A 21891-nucleotide genomic window follows, 5' to 3' on the forward strand; every position below is an offset into this window, starting at 1 on the left:
TTAGCGACGCATCGAGATCACGTCAACCCAATGTTTTGGTCACTTGAACATGGTTCAAATGAGGTTCAAAAAATCCAAAACTCACCCGAAGTGACTTACTGACATTCCTGATCATGAATAAACCTAAAAATTGATACTTTAAAGTCATAAGGGTGGTGAAATAGCATTGCCAAGTTACAAAGGCTAAAATACTTCTAATTATAAACACTTAGCTTAAATTTCTAAGTCTGGAACCTCTCTTCAAGCTTTAATGGACTGAGTTAAGCTTAGAATTTTGCGGGGTCTTACACAAAAAGACACCTGCATAGTGCAATAGGAAGCCATCTAAGATCTATTATTTTCTTTTTTTTTATGCATTTTGAATCAATTTTCAAAGAAAAGAAAAAATTTATTTCTATAGAGCGTAAAAAATATTCTTTTAAAGGTAATGACATTTCTAGAGAGTCTCTAACTCAACTGATGAAAGTTTTTAAGGATTGGATTAAAAAAGGTCTTTACAAGCAACACTTGAACAAGTAATTCACCAATTACTTATTCTAAATTCAAATGTAATCTATAATTTTTTTCAATTGAAATACATTGTAATATCATGTTTCAGGAAAGATAAGGATGATCACTATAAAGTTAAATGGGCAATTCTTGAATTTCGACAACTAGATTTCATAGTTGCATTTTTGAAATCGAAGAACTGATTCTACCTTATGTATCAACCAAATAAATGCTAGAATGATGAGGTATACTCACATCCGATATCTTAAATTTTGAATAGTCGCATTATGAAAGTATATTTTCTTTAATATATGTATTACTGTATGAATATTGAAATGCTATATGGTGAAATATTTTTAGTCATTGTGATGCTATAGGGTGAAATATTTTTAGTCATTGTGATGGTCAGGCCAAAGAAAGACTTATATTGTGATAAGTTTGGTGTTATCTTGGAGTCTGCCATGGGTGATTTCTTGTTAACAGTGTCATGATGTTAAATTGATAACTATGATATCTTTGTTTCTACTCTTTTATTTAATGCTCATTGTGAAAGTATGGGTTTATATGGTGTTGAAGATTGTATAAATTGATATACTTTTTCAAGTTAATTATAGATGAGGAAGACTTATTTTATGCTAACTTTGGTGATTTATAGAAGTGTAAAACATTGACGTGTTAATTTGACAGTATAACATAGTTGAATTGTTAAAACTAATGAGTGAACAAAGAATTTTTTTTAAGAATTTATTGTTTTATTGAAGTATAGCACTTGAATTTTAAAAAAAATTGAAATATGGTTGAACTGTTATATGTGATTTGTGATTTTATAATGAAAAAAGAACACTATGGTGATGATAAAATAAGATAATGGTGCACCCACATAGACATTTTTATACATTTATGTTATCTATGCAACATACTTGTATTTGTACATTACTAAGTTACTCAAATACTAACTTTTGATGATGTTAGTAAATGCTTGAGTGTTGGTTTTCTTGGAATGTTTACAAAAATATACATTAGTTGTTTTGATGATAAACTAGTTCTACTTTATCAGTGATATTTACATATGGCTATTGCATTTTCTGATATATTATTGTTTTACCAGATGTTATAGTTACATTTACAAATACATGATTTATATTTTTATGTTACGTTGTGTGAGATATATATTTATTATTTTGTATCTCATATATTTTATTATATATTTTTTTTACTGAATAGATTTATATAAGTAATTCATGTAATGATACTACCTAACATACAATATATATTGAATCATTATACCATGTTATGTTATTATGTTAGCCATGCAACATTCAAGTAAATATATTTAATATAGTACATACGCTTTGTAATATGCATATTTTATTTTTTTACAAGAGATACATTATATATATGCTTATATCTCTTATTAAATCATAACATAATTTTGTATCTCTTATCATTTTCTTACTTTGCAGAAAATTTTATTTCTAAACTCAATAACAATTACGTATCTTTTATAAATATAGTACATAGAGTTTTTAATGTGCACAATATATATTTTACAAGAGATACAATCTATATAAGCTTGTATCTCTTATTAATTTAGTAACATAATTTTTGTATCTCTTTTCAATTTTTTACAGTACAATATATTTAGTAGCTTAACGAAATAACATTTATGTATCTCTTATTAATATACTAGATAATCTTTTTTAGTGAGTATAATTAATTTTTCACATCAGATACATTCTATATTTGTATGTATCACTTATTAATTCGTAACATAATTTTGTATCTCATATTCATTTTTATACTGTACAAGATTTTTGATTTCTTAATTTTATAACATAGACGGTAACATAACTATTATGCAACTAGACTCTATTATATTAGGCGGATTTATAAACAATAGCTTCTATGCATACAATAATATGATTCAACATAAGAAATTTGAACATGATAAAATATCTGATAAATTATGTGCAGAAAGGAAAACAATAATTTTTATACTGCTAATTATTATTCATAAAAGTCTGAAAAACAGCATAAACATCATAAACAATGAAGTTTAAATGTGTAAAAATAAAATAAAATTACTAAGGATTATTAAACATTATTCATAAGGAGACTACAAGGTCACTCTTCATTTGAAAAGAAATTACAAGTACGTCTATTGTGATCTTCATAACCACATCTCTCGCAACAATTACTGCTCAATATGACAGTATCACTTGATTTCTTTGGTCTTTCAGGTAGACGTTTGTATTTTGGTGGTAGCACTACTTCATTCATAATTTCTTGTGGCACAACCCAATCCTTCTTATCTATCATTGAAAACATCGATACATCATACATTTTCCTTAATGTTTTGGATAGTAAAACTCAGAGCAATAAGGCTTCATATCTGTTACATGCTTGCTTTTTAAAAATGCTATCGTGTATTGACATGTTAACTCGTCCAATTGAAATCTTCCACAACTGCAAGTCCTCTTATCAATACATACTATTTATTTTCTTCCGTCATCGTATACAGAGTACACATATATTAATGATGCACTAACCTACTAGATTAATTGTAATGTATTAACACAATGATATACATAGCTCTTCTTTATCAAAATTTTTGTATATCTTTAAAAAACTTAATTCATAAATGTGTTGAAAAATGTTTCAAATTAACTTAATCAATTAAACAATGTTATGAAATCTCAAAAAACATTACATAATCTTATTAACAAAATTGAAGATACTAACTAACCTTCAACCGAGAAGATTTTGAAGTATTTATCTGAAGAATGCCTTCAAATTGATTACCCATTGATGTATTTGTATAGGAGGATCTTTTTCTATTTTTGCAATTCTACTTACCAAATAATTTCCTAGCCTGTTTCAAAAATTATATTATCGGCAACTCACGTGCTTCCTTTAGTTTTCTATTCATACACTCTGTTATATTTTAAGTCATCATTCTACCTCAATTACCAGATGTATACATGCGTGCCCACTTTTTAAAATCATCATTCTCAAGATAAGACTTTATCCTATGACCAATATTGCCAACTTGATTCAAATAAAATTCAAAATTATTTTTTCTGTATGCTTTGGCCATAGCATAGAAAAATTTTCTAAGTCTATCTTTGCTTTTTCTGAAGTTTGGGCATACATTCTTTCACAGATTCTAAATGCATGCAAGATGTGGCACATTTGAATATACAATACCCCATGGTATTATGATGTTGCATGCCATTAGATTCATCTCGATGCATGTTCAGATTTTCCTTATAAAGTTAGCACCAATCATTGTTGCATTATCAAGTCGTGCTTTCAAAAGTCATCTTAGCCGGACATTCATGCATTAGATATGCGCATTTAGTAGAAAGAGTTTAGCTTGTCAGCGTGTGTTTAGTCATGTATTCATGAGATCATCCCAGTTATAAGTCCATGTAACAGATATGCATGTGTATTATGAGAATTCAGCTATGAGTATCATCAGTCGAGTATTCTATGTATCATATATGCATGCCCAGTGTGAGAACACCATATATCAGTCGTTCCAGTTGCGTATTCCTGATCTGAGATATTTTCATTTCTTGAGTAAGTTTTGTTGATCTGTATTCTCAGTCTGTCAAACAATATTCGAGGATGAATGTTCTCGAGGGGGAGATAATGTAATACCCCATAAAATCCTCTTTCAGTCTGAGCCTTAGAGCGTATTTAGTAAAGCAAAAATCTGAGTCAAAATATTTCAAAAATATCCTCCCAAGTATGAAATACTTTGAATCGTGTGGGAATCTATTTTAGCATGAATTAAGATCATAGAGGTCCCCTAACTCATGGTCGAGTTTAATCGACCATAACCTGTTGTATATGAAAAATGGGTGGAAATATATCAAATGAAAGATCTTTGAATTATATTTCTAATGATACCAATTTTGCCTAAATTTGATATTAGAGCGAAGAGTTATCCCCATTTTATTCCATCATGTCAAGCTGGAAAATGGTGATGACGTTTCTAATGGGCTATCACTTTTCTGACGACATTTTTGACTACGTCGTCACATTCTGATGACATTTATGATGACATCATCAGTCCTGGGCAGAAAATCAAGAATGTGGACCCCTTTTATGACGACCATTCGTGACGGCCAATCACGGACCTGATGGCCTGTCACGGATGGCGTCAAGTATATTTTTCCAGCAATTCAAGGGCATTTTTGCAAGAGTATTTTGGTTATTTTACACCTTTTTTTATCCTCTATAAATATGAGGAACCCTCATTCAAACACTAATTCAATCATTTTCTTTTCCAATTCTCTCAAGAATATTAATTTTTTCATTCAAGAACCCTAATCTTCCAAAATTCATCCATAAATTCTTCAAAGTTTCTTCAAGAATCAAGTTCCTCATAGTGTGGGCTTCAATAATTTATTTATTTCAAGTGTGGATAAAGTTTCAAGCACTAAAGTTCATCTAATTTCAAAGGTTAAGGTATGTAGATGTTGATTCTTGGGTCCCTTTCATCCAAGAAGCTCAAGAACCCTTTTTAAAACTAAAAGATTTTTATGTTTATAAGTTTTTAATGATTTTTATGAGTTGAAATAGATGTTTAATGTGTTGTTGAGTTTTGATTTATGTTTACCTACAAAATTTATGAGCTTTGATCCTAGTATGTTGAATTTATGTGATATTTGTGATAGACCCTCTTGAAGTTGTTTTTCCATGTGATGTGTTCATGACTTTTGGGTGTAGAAATGGTTGAATAAGTGAAGAACGTTCCCCATAGGTTTGATAAAGAGCTTAGGTGAAGCATAGGGGCCACTATAGTATGTTGAATAGGAAACCCCAAATTGTGAGCTAGTCCATACATGACTAGTGTTTGATAAAATGCCTTAGTGAGTGAAATGTGCCAAGATAGCATGAAATCCCCAAGTAGGTGTAAAATCGGTTGTGTTTAGTGGTTTTTGAAAGACCCAAGTGAACAAGTCGAGATATGATGGTTGTAAATTCTCTAATTTTGTGCTCTTTGATATATGCTAAGCTTTTAATACATGTCAAGTGGTTAGAAAGTAAATAATGGCGTGTTAGTATGAAGTTTCCCCCAAATCAAGTGATATCCAAATACATGACAAGATTGATATAGGTATGAAGTACTTGATGTAAGATCTCATTGAATGGGGTATAATCTAATAGCATGTCTCCCCTAGGCTAGTATATGATGGTGAACCGATATTGATGATCCTTAAAAGTTTGGAGTGACCCTTTTATGGTTGTGATGATGAATAGAGGTCTATGTTTCCTAAATGCTTAATGCGATGTCCTAAGGATCTTGAGAGGGAAAGTATGTTATGATGCCCAACTACTTGAAGTGATGCTTTAATGATTGTAATGATACATGAATGATTGTACTGATGAATAAATGTTTGTTATGATAAATGAATGATTGTAGTAATGAATGGATGACTGTGATGATGCATGAATGATTTGTGATGAAGTATGATTATGTCTTACTTTTATGTTATCGAGTCCTGGGGGTATTTATACCTAAAAATAAAGCTGTTATCTAGAGCCCATGTCAGTTTCTCGATATTTCCAATCAAGCCATGATTCTCAGAACTTAGTGAACTATAGAACTCTATATCCTCAGACAAGTACGAAGCTTAATAAAGCTCAGTAATCTCCGTTATCTATGTAATCTCTATATCACTAGTAATCTAGCCTCAGACCTGTAATCAGCTCATTTCTAATAGTATTCAAGTGATTCAATCCTAATCTCAAAAGTGATTCGAGTAATATATTCAAGCTCTATATCATCAGTCAGATACCATGATTCAATATCTTTTTAGTCAGATATGGAATCAAGTGATCTTAGTGTAACTCAGTCAGACCTTTTGAGTAATATGATTAGTGTCAGATTTAGTTCAGCTAGTGTTCAATTGAGAATTCAGTTCTAAGTTTTTCATTTGGGAGTAGAAACTAGCACCGAGCGAGCTCAAGGATGGGAACTCACCTACTAGTGGAGGGTTTGATTCTTAGAAGCAATCTTTGTGCTCCAGAACTACGTAGCCAGCGTAGGTTGAGATATCACACCTGTTAGTTGAGGGTGGATGACAGACATCATACCTTCTAGATGAGGGTCGATGAGGTGGCTTGACCTGCTAGATGAAGGCTTCACCATTCTTGTTTGAGGACCTGCTAGATGAGGGTCACATAGAGTTGTCTTTACTGGTGGTGAAGTAATCACACCCTTCCAACTGAGGCACAGGTTAGACCCCACATGTGGCAGGTTGAGGCATGTCGGTTAAGTGACTACTTCCCACAGTTTCAGTTTCAGATTCAATCTTAGTTTACTACTATTATTTCAGACTTTATTTATTTTCTATTGATGGAATTAGTTGGGGACATGTCCCATCACTCCACAGTTCAAACAGTTAGAGGCTTTTTAGATGAATGTATTAGTATTCAGTTTTCAGTTTTGAGTATGTGTAGATGTGGTGAACCTTATGGCAAGTTTCTGCATTTATTTCAGATATTATGCAGTATACAGGTATAGATATCAGAAAAGAGTTAACTTGTGGTCATTTGGGTCCATAAGCACCATGTGACATATTGGATGGAATCTCGGAGCATTACAGTATCTTGGAACATCTTTTGACTCAGGAGAGGCTTTTGGCCTTAGAGGTTCAATCTTTAGCTAACCAGATGATTAGACTTGATATTTCGACACCTGGGCATATATTGGCATTTATGGAGTCTAGATCCTCTTTGATGGAGCAAATTTAAGCTCATTAGTTTGAGGATGTTGGATTGAGGTTGATTTGAGATAAGGTATTGAATGGGGAGGCTAAGGAAGCCTCACTTGATTCAAAAGGAATTTAGAGGATTGGGGGCTGAGTTTGTGTGCCAAAAGTGGGTGATTGGATTAGGTTTATCTTAGAGGAGGCCCATTATTCTAGATATTCTATCCATCTAGGTGTGACTAAGATGTATCGTGATTTGAGACAACACTACTAGTGAGGTGGTATGAGGAGAGATATAGTAGATTTTGTGGGTCATTATCTATGTTGTCAGCAAGTGAAGGCCGAGCATATGATACCCGGTGGATTGCTTTAGAGGTTACCTATTTCTGAGTAGAAGTGGGAATGGATCACTATGGACTTTGTGACTGGTTTGCCTCATACATCTCATAGTTCTGACAGTGTTTGGGTCATCGTGGATCAATTGACCAAGTCAACTCATTTTATTCTGGTTTATGTCTCATTCAATGTTGAGAGGTTAGCTCATATCTATATTCATGAGATTATTTGTCAGCATAGTGTGTCGGTGTCTATTATCTTTTATCGAGGTTTTGTGTTCACATCTCACTTTTGGAAGATTTTTTAGGATGAGTTGGGTACTCGAATTGATCTTAGCATAGCATTTCACCCCTAAACTGATGGACAGTAAGAGAGGACTATCCAAGTTTTTGAGAATATGCTCCGCGCATACATGATGGATTTTGGTGGCCAGTGGGAGCAACATTTGGCTTTAGTAGAGTTTGCATATAATAATAGTTACCATTCTAGTATTGATATGGCTCCTTTTAAGGTATTGTATCATAGGCATTCTCGCTTCCCAGTGGGTTGGTTTGATGTTTCAGAGGTGAGACCTCGTGGTACAAACTTGCTTTGTGGGTCTTTGGATAAAGTCTGGGTCATTCATGATAGACTTAGAGCGATCAGAGTAGGCAGAAGTGCTATGTTGATCTTTGAATTCATGCCTTAATATTTGGTGTTGGTGATCGTGTTTTCCTCCAAGTTTCACCTATGAAGGGTATGATGAGGTTTGGGAAGAGGGGCAAGCTTAGCCCCATGCTTATTGGTCCATTTGAGATTATTTGGATTATTAGTGATGTGGCTTATGAGTTGTCTTTACCCTCTGATCTATCAGTTGTTCATTCAGTTTTTCATATTTTTATGCTTATTCGTTATATTCCAGATGAGTCTCATGTCATGCGTTGGGAGTCAGTTTAGTTAGATGATTGGTTGTCATTTGTTGAGGAGCTAGTCTTCATTTTATTTTTGGATAGGGATGTTATACCTGTGGTTAAGGTTCCCTGTGGTTAAGGTTCAGTGGCGACATCGACTTATAGATGAGGCTACTTGGGAGGTTGAGTCTGATATACGTTATTCTTATCCCCAGCTCTTTGTTGATTCAGGTATTTCTTTTGCCTTTAATTCAAGGACGAATTAGATTTTTAGTGGTGGATGATGTAAAGATCAGATTTTTGATAAAATTGTAGGGTTGATTGATGCAGTTTTCGATGCATTTTGGTACCATTTATGCGATATTGTGGTTTTGGTGGCTTCGAGAGCCTTATTTTTGACTTATGAGGATATCTTTTGATCCGTGCTATGGATGATCGAAAGAACTATGCCAACAGCTCCGGAATATTGATTTAGGCTATGTAGACCTTTGGTTCGAGTCTCGGTGCACCCGAGCTCATTTCGACCTATTGATCGAAAAGTTGAAAAATTGGAAATATGGGTGTGGACCCACATTTGATCGAAATGACCTCAAATGAAAAAATCTGAATTCACCAACAGATCTAAAATATTGATTTTAGGGCGGTAAGATGTTTGGTGTGATTTTACGGCTTTTAAATCTCATTTCGATCCTCAATTTAAAATTTTGCGATTTCGGGTTTCGGGGGTCAACTTTTTTAAAAATGATGTTTTCTCAAAAATTTGACTTCGCCAATGCATTCAGAACATTGAATTTAGTGTGGTTACATAGTTTGTTTGCATATATCGGACTCCGAACGAATTTCAGTACCCCATCAAAGTCCGGATTAGACTTAAAATTTAAAAAAACAGCAACTTTTCCTTGTTATTGCAGATTTTCTGCCCTATTAAAGTAGTTTTGTTGTCCATTTTGCTCATTTTTCATCTTGCCTCTTTAGAGTTAAACCCTAAAAAAGTATGAGAGCTTAAAAGTAAAGTTTGTGGGAGCTTGGGAAGCTAGATTAACACCTATTTCTTGATTTTATTAGGATTTAAGGTACGAATTCACCATTTTCTTAGTTATTTTTGATAAATTTCTCAAAACCCCAAAAATCTTAGGACTTGATTTTAAACCCTAATTTCACTCCTTTTCACTTGAATATTATTTTTATCTTATAATTACTAATTTTTCATCAATTTAACATTCAAAACAACACTGATTCTTGATTTTAATCCAAATTTTAATTATTTTACACGGTAAAGCTTAAAAATGATTTTTCTTTGATTTGAACCTCATTTTGTTACTCGTTTTAACTTGAGTTTTTAGATGTAGGTTTCTAAAAATATGGGGAACATGTTTTTGAAGTAAAGTTTTAATTTTGCTCTTCTTTTTCAAAACTCATTCCAGAGGTCTGTTTTGACCCCAAACCAAAAGTAGTCAATATGAGTGTCGTTGGTTGTTCTTTGACATGTAGATTTCATATTTGATATTTTTAGTGGACTTAGAGATTATTAGTGAAAAGTAAGGTCATGGGTTCAAAGTGTAGCAGACCGATTTCAGCTTTTGAGGTAGGCTATGACTTAACTCTTTCAGACTGGATGAGTAGTAAATCATGGTACAAAATGCATGTTAAGGGTGAGAACTAATCATGAAAAATGTCTGTCTATGTTTTGATCCCATGTGGGGGCTTATATGTAATGTAATCGTCGAAATTGAGATATTATGTGATATGTGTGACCGTGTGGAGTCCTGTGTGATATTAATAGCCTTGAATACATGTGAATAATTATATTATGTTGTTAAAATACTTAATATAGTATCATTGATGTATTGTGATTATATTCATACTTTATTGGCATATGAGACATATGAAAAGTTATGGATGAACAAAAATAATGAGTGGATATTGGTTCACTTGATTGTGAAAATATATAATTGTGGTTAGTTGTGGAAATACTCATTGTGATTGGTTGTGAGCATTACACCCTCATATCATACTCATTCATGAAACATTGGTACCACCGTGGCAACACCTGAGTAACATTGGCAATACCTTTTTAAAATTTCTTCCGAGGGATATGCCAGGGAGGATATATTGTAACATCTTATAATACCCTTTCCAAGTGATGTGTCAGAAAGGAGATATGTGGATTGTGTATGGGTTGATGAACCCCCCATAGGTCTTAGGTCGGGAAGCTTTAGCTCCTAGGTGTATACGAGGATTGTGCAACGATCCCGGAGGTTGTGCGACGACGTCGTGCATCATCATCATATACATTGCACTTACATTATTGGGCTTATATTCTGTTGTATTGCCATATTGACTTTCCATCTATGTAATTGTCTTAACTTCTTTTAATTGTAATTGATAATCTTGTATATGCATGTTCCCCCTTGTTCTACTTGTATGATATAATATATATTTGTGTTCTATCTTAGTGTGATGTTACAATATATGTGATATATTAAAATAGTTAGTGCAAGTGGTGTGGGCTGCCGTTGTGGGATATTTTTTGATTGCAGGTGACGTTCCCTTAGTGTATATTTTGTATGCTTTATTTACTACTTTGCTTGGTCGGCCAATGATACCTACTGAGTACAAGTGGACCGTACTCATGCCTACTGCGCCTTTTTGGTGCAGATCCTAGCCTGAGTACGCCTCAACTGGATTAACTCAGGCGATTGTTGGAGCTTCCAAGGTAGCGGTTAGATATTCATGCGTCCTAAGTTCACCTCTATCTTTCAGTATTAGTTATGTCTTTATTAGTATTCGAAGATAGATATTATTTTTTTGTGGTTATTTTTTAGATGTATTTGACTCTTGTATAGTATTAGTAGTTCTTACACCTTTGACAATAGGTTTTGGGAGTTATAGCTGCATGTGTTGATTTTATTCTTTTCGCTTTTATTATATCTATGTAGTTCGATTTCATTCTAGAAGCCTTACCTTAGGGGCATTTCTGTCTTTAATGGTTGTAAAGCAATGAACATATACATAAATTTGTTATCCTCGAATTTGTGCATTGCAATATAGGATTCTGAATAAATAAAATTTAGCATATATATGTATCTTCGTATTTGCCGATAACTATCTCCGGGTTTCCCCCTTAATATCTCAACAGCACGTTCTTCAGCCCTCCATGCCTTCTGATAATTAATGTCCACACCGAAAGCCTTTTTAATATCTTTTATTATGTCATTCAGCACATATGTTCTCTTGTGATTGACAAGTTTCGGAGCGGTAAAACCACTAACGAATCCAACAGTAGCTTAAAGTTGTATGAAAACTCTATCTTTCAAAGGTCATATGTGAACATCTTCAAAATATCAAACTTTAAAGAGATTTTTCCCCTTCCTGTAAGGTGCCTTAAATATTCAAATACAATTCACCGAATGACATTTTGGGACATAGCTCCGATCATACAAAAAATAAACTAAATATGTTAAAACATATTATATATGCAAATACATCATTAATAAAAGAGTAAATACATAATTACCCCATTGATGTTGGCCGAGATTTTCAAAAATACACCTAAACTTTGAATTCGACCTATTACCCCACGATTCTTACTTAATCCGCTGCAAACACACCATTTTGATCCTCTGCGTGTATAGACGCGCACAGGCACGTAAAAGGGCTCGAATTTGACTTTTTTTACCAATCAAAAGATGCCACATGTAAATAATTGATATATAATTTATATTTTTTTTTTAAAAAATAATATCTATTTATTTTATAAAATTATCCCTACCCCTCTCCGCATTCCCTCCAACCCCTCCACTCTTTCTTCTTCAACTCAATTCACTATTAAAGCTTCCATTGAAGTTTCTTTTAAAAAAGAATCATTCATTAAAACTCCATTTTACAATTAAATCATATCATTTAACTACCCACCATTTCTTCTTCAACACAATGTCTTCTTCAACACCATTAAAGCTCTTCGACACCATATCACCATTAAAACTCCTCCATTAAAGTTTTTTTTTAAATCATAACATTAAAACTCTATTTTTCAGTTAAATCATATCATTTAACTATCTTTAAAACTCAATTCAATCATAAAAATTTCAGTTAAATCATATTATTTAACTATCTTTAAAACTCAATTCAATCATAAAATTTTCAATTCAATCATAAAATTATTTTTTGAAGTGATTTGAACCAAAAAAAATGCATGCTGACGGAGTGTAGGAGGGGGTTGGGGGTTAGGGGGAGATGTTGATGAGGGTAGGGGTGGGGGTGTTGGATGGGGGGTGGGGGTTGAGGGAAGCTGCTAACGCGGGGGGAGAGGTGCTAGATGGGGTGTGGGAAAGAGGGGATAGGTGGGGTGTTAAATTAAATAGAAAGAAAAATTTTATTAAAAAAATATAAAATTAAACGTAGTTGACACGTGGCAGCACCTAATTGGTGCATGTCTTCACTCACTTTGTTGTGACTGAGATTTAGCAAAAAATGATGCGTTTGCAATGAAATAAAGAAGAATCTTGGGGTAATAGGTCGATGTTAAAGTTTATGTGTCTTTTTAAAAATCTCGGACAAGATCAGTGGTGTAATTATGTATTTACTCTTAATAAAATAGCAAAGTCCTACTTTTTATGAAGATTCATCAATTTTTTTCTACTTATTTAAACAGTTTTAACAACCAAATAATTACAACTTCATATTTGTTTCTAATTTTGAGACAACTTATTTAGATGCTATTAATTATGTATCTCTTTCGTAATAAATTATAAAAGCATGTATTTTAAGTTTTACATTAACATTACAAAAAAAGGAGAAATATAAAATTTATTTAATTTTCATGATACAGAATAACCTATTTATGGCATAGGTTTTACTTAGATAATATATTTTCTCTACAACAAGAAGTTCATAAAGAGATACATGCAGTAATACTTTAGATACATAATTCAATAACCATAAGATACATAACTACTTACAATTATTAAAACATGATACATGCCTTTTTTTGTCAGATCTTTTCGTATAAAAATTGAACGAATGCCCAATGTCATACCTTGACATAACTGAAATAAGAGTACACTTGTCCTTGTTGATTTGACCTACCTTAACTTCACTATTTTTTTCAATCTGAAATGATATGATTAACCTTCACATCAATCAAAGGCAACAGATCAGAACCATCAGAATTATCACCAATTAGTTATGCTACTTTTTCACAAGGATTTTCCAAACACATCATTGCACCGATTTTTTCATCAAACAACATCTCACTATCACGTTTATCTATTATTTTGATGATTGGAGGATACATCACAAAATCGTGCTCACTTTTTTTAACTTCAATATAAAGCCTCACATCCATCTCATAACGAATCAACAACGGTGACGCATTACCATCAACAATGTAACAAGCCTTAATTTTTTTTCTACTTTCATCAATTTTCAGTTCTATAGCAATGGCCTAAATCAATTTATCATAACTAACATGTTCACCGACAACAATTCCATTACTCTTATAAACCTTGTACTTTATATCGTTAATCCAAATGCCGAAATGATAATAACACGAAAATGTTCATTGCAAGTACTTCAAACAAAATAAAAAAAAATAAGAAAATTGTTGTAGGAATCGTTCTATCTGCAAATTGATTATGGAAGAGAATTTGCTTTAAAATGTGGAAAAACAAATAAATTACCGTTTCTTGGTGGGATTTTATTTAGTTTTTTTCATTATTAGTTAAGTTAATTTCTAAATTAACTCAACTTTATTCGTTACATCCCTTAAATTATGAAAATTAGCTTGATTACTAAATGTATCTGTAGGATGTATCTCACTTTTATTATATGTATCTGAAACGGCTAAAAAATGGAATTTACTGAAATTTTAAAAAAATAGAATAATAGATAAATAGTGGTAAACATGTAGGGATATAGGTAAATTTTACTAAAAATAGATAGAGATGTTAGATTTTCCACTAAAATGAATATTTATTCAATTTAATTTTTTTAATTTAGGAATTTCTGCTTTTATAATATGTTGATTAATCTATATCAATAAGTATGCAACTTGTAAGAAATCAAATTCTATTCCTTTTCAATTATGTTTAATCTTTATTGTTTTTAAATTTAATTCATTTAAAAGAGAATAATTATTTCTCCTCTTAGCAACTCTTTAATTTAAACTGTTTATGAGACATATCTAAAATTATAAGATTAAAGAGCATTTTAATATATAATAATTTAATTTAAAATCGTGAAATTTAAATTTTTTAAAAATTTTCTTAAATTTTATATCAAATCAAAATAAGTCTATAAATTAAAACAGATACATTTGAGTTTTGTAAAATAAAGATAAAGAGAAAGTACTAATACAGTTGTTGATTTTGTCGTCAACTATACAGATTATCTGATTGTCCTTTTATTGGACTTATTAGCATAATATACTATAAATAAATAAATAAATAAATAAAAGGATAAGGTCGGTGTATAATAATTAAACGTGCAATTTATTATATTTATAATGTATGTTAACTTTTATACTATTACAACTTGTATAAAAAATGAAAAAAAAAAAAAAGAACAAGGAAAAACGATGGGAAAAAAAGAAATAGTGCTAAAATTAAAGTTGGATAAAAAACACAATTTTATTTACTTATATATAGGAAACAGTCAACAGGTCGACATGTCTGTTTCAGTTGCATCAACCGTGATTTTACTGTATCACTTCTAATTAATTATTATAAATCATTTACGTATTATAAATTAATAATATGTAATAAAAACAAGTAAAATAGATAATTCTGACATGCTTGATTCATCAGCTGCAACAATAATGTTACTATATCACTCCTAATTAATTATTATAAGTCATCTAAGTATTAAAAAAATAAAAATATTTAATAAAAAAGATAAAATAGATATAAAATAATAAATTAAATCTTGATGTTTTAAATTAACTTGAGGTCTTATATGAGACCCACTTAGATTTTATTTTAGAAGTAACTTTTTATAGTAATTCTGCTATATCATTTCTAGTTATTTATTATAAGTCATTTAACACATGTCTGCTACATGACTTCAGTTGTGATCTTACAATATCTCTCATGATTAATTATTATGGTCATTTAAGCATTAAAAAACTAATAATATTTCATAAAAAAAAGTAAAATAGACATAAAATGATACTTCAACATACAAAATTTAGTTGACTATCGAAATTATATTGGTGCATATATATTAGAACAGGACAAAGGAAGAAATAAAGTAATATATATTATTTAAAAATTATATATATATATATATATATATATATATATATATATAAAGTATTATCTTTTTGAATAATTTTTCCCAAGTTTATTATAAGATCTGTAATAGTATTTAGCTATTGATCATCTTCATGTAACACGTGTTCTTCATTATCGAAATTACACCTACTCATTAATAACTGTTTGTATTGTTTTTCGATTTAAGATGTCCTACCAATTTATATTCTAGTCTAGATATTATGGTGATTAGATGATCTAGTCTTTGAAGATCTTCTTTCGAGTTATTTAATCTTTTATATTTTAAGTATAAGCTATTTAGTTCTTGTGTAATGATTTTATAAGTCTTTGTATTTTTTAAAGGTCTTCTCATTTAATATAGGTGCCGGAAAAATCTTCAAACTCTGATACCAATATTTAATAGAAAGTGTTAAATAGTAAAATATTAAATAGTATTAAATAAAAAGGATAGCAAATATCAGGTATTTCTTATATCATGATTTTAAGTCTCTGAACTAATTTTATGTTTTGTGTATAAAAATATTTTTGTCCTGTGATTCCTGTTTTAGAATATAACGGATCAACTATCTTTCCTAAGTCTTTAATAAAATTCCTTGCATTTAAAATAGTTTGATAAAAGGAATCATTCATGAGAAAGCTATTCTTTTTATCTGTTTCATATCTCTTCTTGATTATTGTACTTCTTTTTCAAGATTATTTATCTTAGGATACTCTATAATACTTTTTCTTTACTATTTAGGATTTGTATTTTTCTATCTATTTTTTATTGTTAAATCTTTATGAAATTAAAGTTTTTTTCTAATTTGCCTAAAAGTTTCTTATGTTTAATCTGCAGGACTTCAAGGATTTCTACAGTTTTTATATTCTCGTATTATTTTTTCGAATGATTTCCTTCAAGTTTATTATAAGATCTGTAATAGTATTTAGTTGCTAGTCATCTCCATGTAACACACGTTCTCCACTATCGAAATTACACCTAATAATCAAATTATCCTTCAGTCGTCTATATTTCTTTTCTGATTGTATTTTTAAGTCTAAATAATTTAATTTCTTAAGGTATCTATTGTAATTGATTTTATCCTAACGGAGTAGTTACCTTACATTGTTCTCTTTGAAATTCTATTCTTTTGTTTGAATATTCAATGTCGCATATGATACCTTGTAACTTCCACCGTAATGCACTTATATAGTCTGGAATAATAATATGGAAATGAATGAATATAAGCTACCAGATAAAATAGAGCTAATAAATAGAATTCAAGGAAAGAAAGTATTTAGTAAGTTTGATTATAAGTCCGGATACTGACAAATTCAAATGCATGAAGAAAGTATAGAATGAATAGCCTTTACTTATCCTAAAGAACATTTTGAATGGTTAGTCATGTCATTTAGGCTAAAAAGAGCACCCTCAATATTCCAAAGAAAAATGGATGGTATTTTTAAAAATTACAAGAATTTTATATTAGCTTATGTAGATGACATTCTAATTTTTAGCAATAATATGAGAGAACATTTTGGACATTTGCACAAAGTTTTTAAGCTATTTATAGATAATGAAATTATAATTAGTAAAAAGAAAATAGAGTTATGTAAAAACAGTATTAACTTCTTAGGAGTAGTTATATTGGGGATGAAAAAATAAAACTGTGCCACATAAACTGGGTCAGAGAAAATATTCATATTTTATTTAAAAATTATGTAAAAAATATTATAAATTACATAATTAACAACTTAAAAAGTTTAAGGACATAAAATATTTGGCTGACTCTCGAAATTATATCATCTTTTACTTAAATTGGATACAAAAAAAGTATTATAAATCACACTAATTAAAATTTTAATTTATTTTAATGATTGATTGTCTAAATTCTATTTGTGTTAGATAAATTAAGACTAAAAAATAATATATATTGGGCCAGTACTAGCACGGACCGTCGACATCTAGTGTTGAAGATAAAGGGGACTTTAACACTATAGGGGTAAATATGCCTCTTTTACTTAAGAGTACATCATTTTTTTTTGCTTTTTGATTCTTTCGTCCTTTGGAAGACTTGGAATATCCTTGGAATATTATTTGAGACAAACAAGTATTACACATTCTTTCTCCTCCTTTTTGGATCAAACAACTACTTTTTGAATGTTTTTCTTCACCAATATATAAAGAACATGAAGAACACCAAGAACATTCAAAAATGGAACCTTAGCCAAATGACCTCGGATTTGAATGAAATTTCAAGATTCAAGATCACGTTGAGCTCCCAAACACAATCAACACTCATTCAACCCAAAATTTCAACAAAAGAACCCTTTAAAAATTTGAGATCCACCTTGAATTTTCTTCTACTTCAGGCTCACAATGGTGGATGTCTCAAATCAACTTGGAATAAGCTTAAATTTAAGATCTAGACACTATTAGTGTTAAGGAACAAGTATATAACACTAGAAAATCACATATACACAAAAAATTAAAGACCCAAACACTCGTCCTACGGGCAAAAATAGAAATAATTTTTTTTTATTTTTGTGATTTTTAGTTTTTTTGACTCTTCTTTTTGTAGATTTTAAGATAGAAAAACCCAAGACTAGAATCATGGGAATAAGGTACTATCTCACACTTTTGTTAAGACAATTAATCATAAATTTTGCAAGATTCAGCTATAGGTGGCCAAGCATTAGAATTGATGTATAATGATCTATACACCTTGTTAAATTAGATTGCACAAGGGAATTCTGAGAGGTATGCTGACTCAAGAAGTGCTCTAAAGAAGGTTGTAGGTGTGTTGGAGGTGGATTAATTTACTATAATATTAGCTCAGATTGTTGCACTGCAGAATCGATTAACTATTTAAATCCGCAATATAAAATTGAGGGTTACACAGCCTGCAGCAATAACTAATGCAATTCATCAGACTAATACTTTGTGTGAGGTTTATGGAAATAGTGGTCATTATGCAACTATGTGTGGTACAAATCCTGAGTCAGTAATGTTTGTAGGCTATGTTCTAAGGACAAATTATAAGAGTGCCTACAATCAAAAGTTGTAGATCTACCACAAATTCCATCATGGAATTAATCCTGAGTCAGTAATGTTTGTAGGCTATGCTCTAAGGACGAATTATAGGATGCCTACAATCAAAAGTTGTAGATCTACCGAAAATTCCATCATGGAACAACAAACAACAATAGTTTTAGCAGCAACAAGTTCAAGGGATTCAGGCCACGACATAAACAAACAATATGGAAGAGATGCTAAAACTTATTGTAATACCCTAAAAAATCCAAACCAATATTAGAGCCATATACCAAGCTCAGGCATAGTACATCATGGTTCTTTTATAGTTTTATGAGTAAGTTAGATGTATATTAAGGCTTCAAATAACTCCCAGCTATCAGACGAATCAAAACATTCCTTACCAATTGAATTCTTGAGAAGAATATTGGTATAGTCAAATTCAAATAAGCACATCTCTCATTATACTTGGAATTTATGAGTTTATGACCTATCAATAGATATATAATTGAATTATCTTTCAAACGATACCAATTTTGCCTAAATCCAATATCAGAGCAAAGACTATTCCTACTTTACTCCAGCATGTCAGTCTAGAAATAGTGTGACGACATTCGTGGTAGCTTACCATACTTGTGACGCCCTACCACGAAGGTCATCAGCCTTAGGCAGAAACCAGATCCTAAGTGATGATATTCGTTATAGCTTACCACACTTGTGATGCCTTACCATGAAGGTCATCAGCCTTAGGCAGAAACCAGCTCCTACGTGATGACATTCATGGTAGCTTACCACACTTGTGATGCCCTACCATGAAGGTCATCAGCCTTAGGAAGAAACTAGCTCCTAATTCACGACATTCATGGTAGCTTACCATATTTGTGATGCCCTATTAGAAAGGTCATCAGCCCTAGGCAGTATCCATCTTATGTGTGATGATATTTTTTATGGCTTACCATATTCGAGTGAAGTCCTAAATCCAAGCTTCTCAGAATGAACGACCAGCAGTCGTTTCGGCCAACCCAGTGGCTAATTCAGTAGTAGCTAAGATTCGGGACTTCACCCGAATGAATCCTCCATCCTTTTTTGGGTCTAATCCAGATGAGGATCCTCAGGAATTTATTGACCAAGTCCAGAAGGTCATTGATATCATGGGAGTCACTTCTTCTCAGAGTGCTGAGTTAGCCGCATACCAATTGTAGGATATCGCTCACACTTGGTACAAGCAGTGGTTAGCATAAAGGTTAGGGGATGCAGGTCCTGTTGAGTGGGAAGAATTTGTCACGGCTTTCTTAGACAGATTCTTTCCATAAAAGATGAAAGAGGCCAAAGTTCTTGAGTTCATCAATCTCAGGCAAGAAAATATGACAATTAGAGAGTATTCTTTTATGTTTACTCAGCTAGCCAGATATGCCCTTCATGTGGTTGCAGACAACAGGGCTAAGATGAGCAAGTTTATGTTAGGGGTAAATGATAGCATGATAAATGAGTGTAGGTCTGTGATGCTGAACAGTGATATGACTTTAGCCAGGTGCATGACCCACACTCAACAAATAGAGGAGCAGAAAGTAAGACTAGGGAGAGGCAGAACAAGAGAGAAAGAGCAGGCATTTTTAGTTTTGCTCAGCCCAAATTAGAGAGAGAAAATTGTTCACAGTTTTATCCTAAGTCAGCAGTTCCATCCTCTTTCTCCGCTAGTGCCCCACTACTGAAGTTCAGGGACGGCAATAGAGACAAGCACCAGGCTCTAAATCTCTGGGTAGTGTTAGTGGTGCCCAAACAAACCCTTTTTGTTAGACTTGTGGTAAGAAACACAAGGGTATTTGGAGAGCCGGTAGTGATGTCTATTTTGGTTGTGGTAAGCTAGGCTACAGGATTAGGATGTGTCCTCAGCTAGGCCCTCAGGGTCAGCAAAATCATTTCAAAGCCTAGTACGGTCTCCCGAACCAGAAGGGTGCCACTTCTAGTGCTACTAGTGGGCAACGCCCAAATAGAGTTTATGCTCTTTAGGCCTGACAGGATTAGGAAAATTCTCTTGATGTCGTTACTGGCACGTTAAAAATTTTCCATGTTTATGATTATGCTTTGCTAGACCCAGGTTCATCCTTGTCTTTTGTCACTCCATACATAGCAGGCAATTTTGGAATCAGTATTGAAATTTTAGCAGAGCCTTTTTCAGTCTCTACCCTAGTGGGTAAAACTACCATAGCTCGGCGGGTATACAGGAACTGCCCGATTATGATATTTTAGAAATCCACGTTAATAGATTTAGTTGAGTTAGAGATGACTGATTTTAATGTCATTCTCAGCATGGATTAGCTTCATTCCTGCTATACCATAGTCGACTGCAGAAATAGGAAGTTCAGTTTTATTTCTCGAATGAGCCCATCCTAGAGTGGGAGGGTAGAACTTCGTCTTTCAGGGGTCATGTTGTTTCCTACCTTTGGGCAAGGAAAATAATTTCTAAGGTGTGTGTGTATCATCTCATGCATGTTAAGGATTCTAGTTCCAAATCTCCTAGTCTCGAATCAGTCCCAGTGGTTAATAAATATTCAGACGTCTTTTTCAAAGATCTTCCAGGTATTCCTCCTAAAAGGGAAATAGACTTTGGCATAGACCTTCTCCCAGATACTCAGCCTATTTCTATTCAGCCATGCAGAATGGCACCAGTAGAACTCAAGGAACTAAAAGACCAGTTGAAGGATCTCTTAGATAAGGGATTCATCAGGCCATGTGTATCCCCATGGGGTGTTCAGTCTTATTCGTGTGCCATAAAGACGGTTCTCTCAGAATATGAATTGATTACCGTCAGCTCAACAAGGTCACGATTAAGAATAGGTATTCGCTGCCTAGGATATACGACTTGTTTGACCAACTTTAGGGTGCCAGTTATTTCTCTAAGATAGACCACAGATCAGGATATCATCAGCTTAGAGTTAGAGAATATGACATTCTAAAGATAGCTTTTCGTACTCGATATGGTCATTTTGAATTTCTAGTCATGTCCTTTGGTCTTACCAGTGCCCCTGCAACTTTCATGGACTTAATGAACTGGGCATTCAAGAAGTACTTGGACATATTCATCATAGTCTTCATAGATGATATTCTGGTCTATTCTTGCACAGAGCGTGAGTATTCAGACCATCTTATAATTGTTCTTCAGACTCTCA

The sequence above is a fragment of the Capsicum annuum genome, chromosome 5 (assembly GCF_002878395.1).
Source record: "Capsicum annuum cultivar UCD-10X-F1 chromosome 5, UCD10Xv1.1, whole genome shotgun sequence".
NCBI lineage: Eukaryota > Viridiplantae > Streptophyta > Magnoliopsida > Solanales > Solanaceae > Capsicum > Capsicum annuum.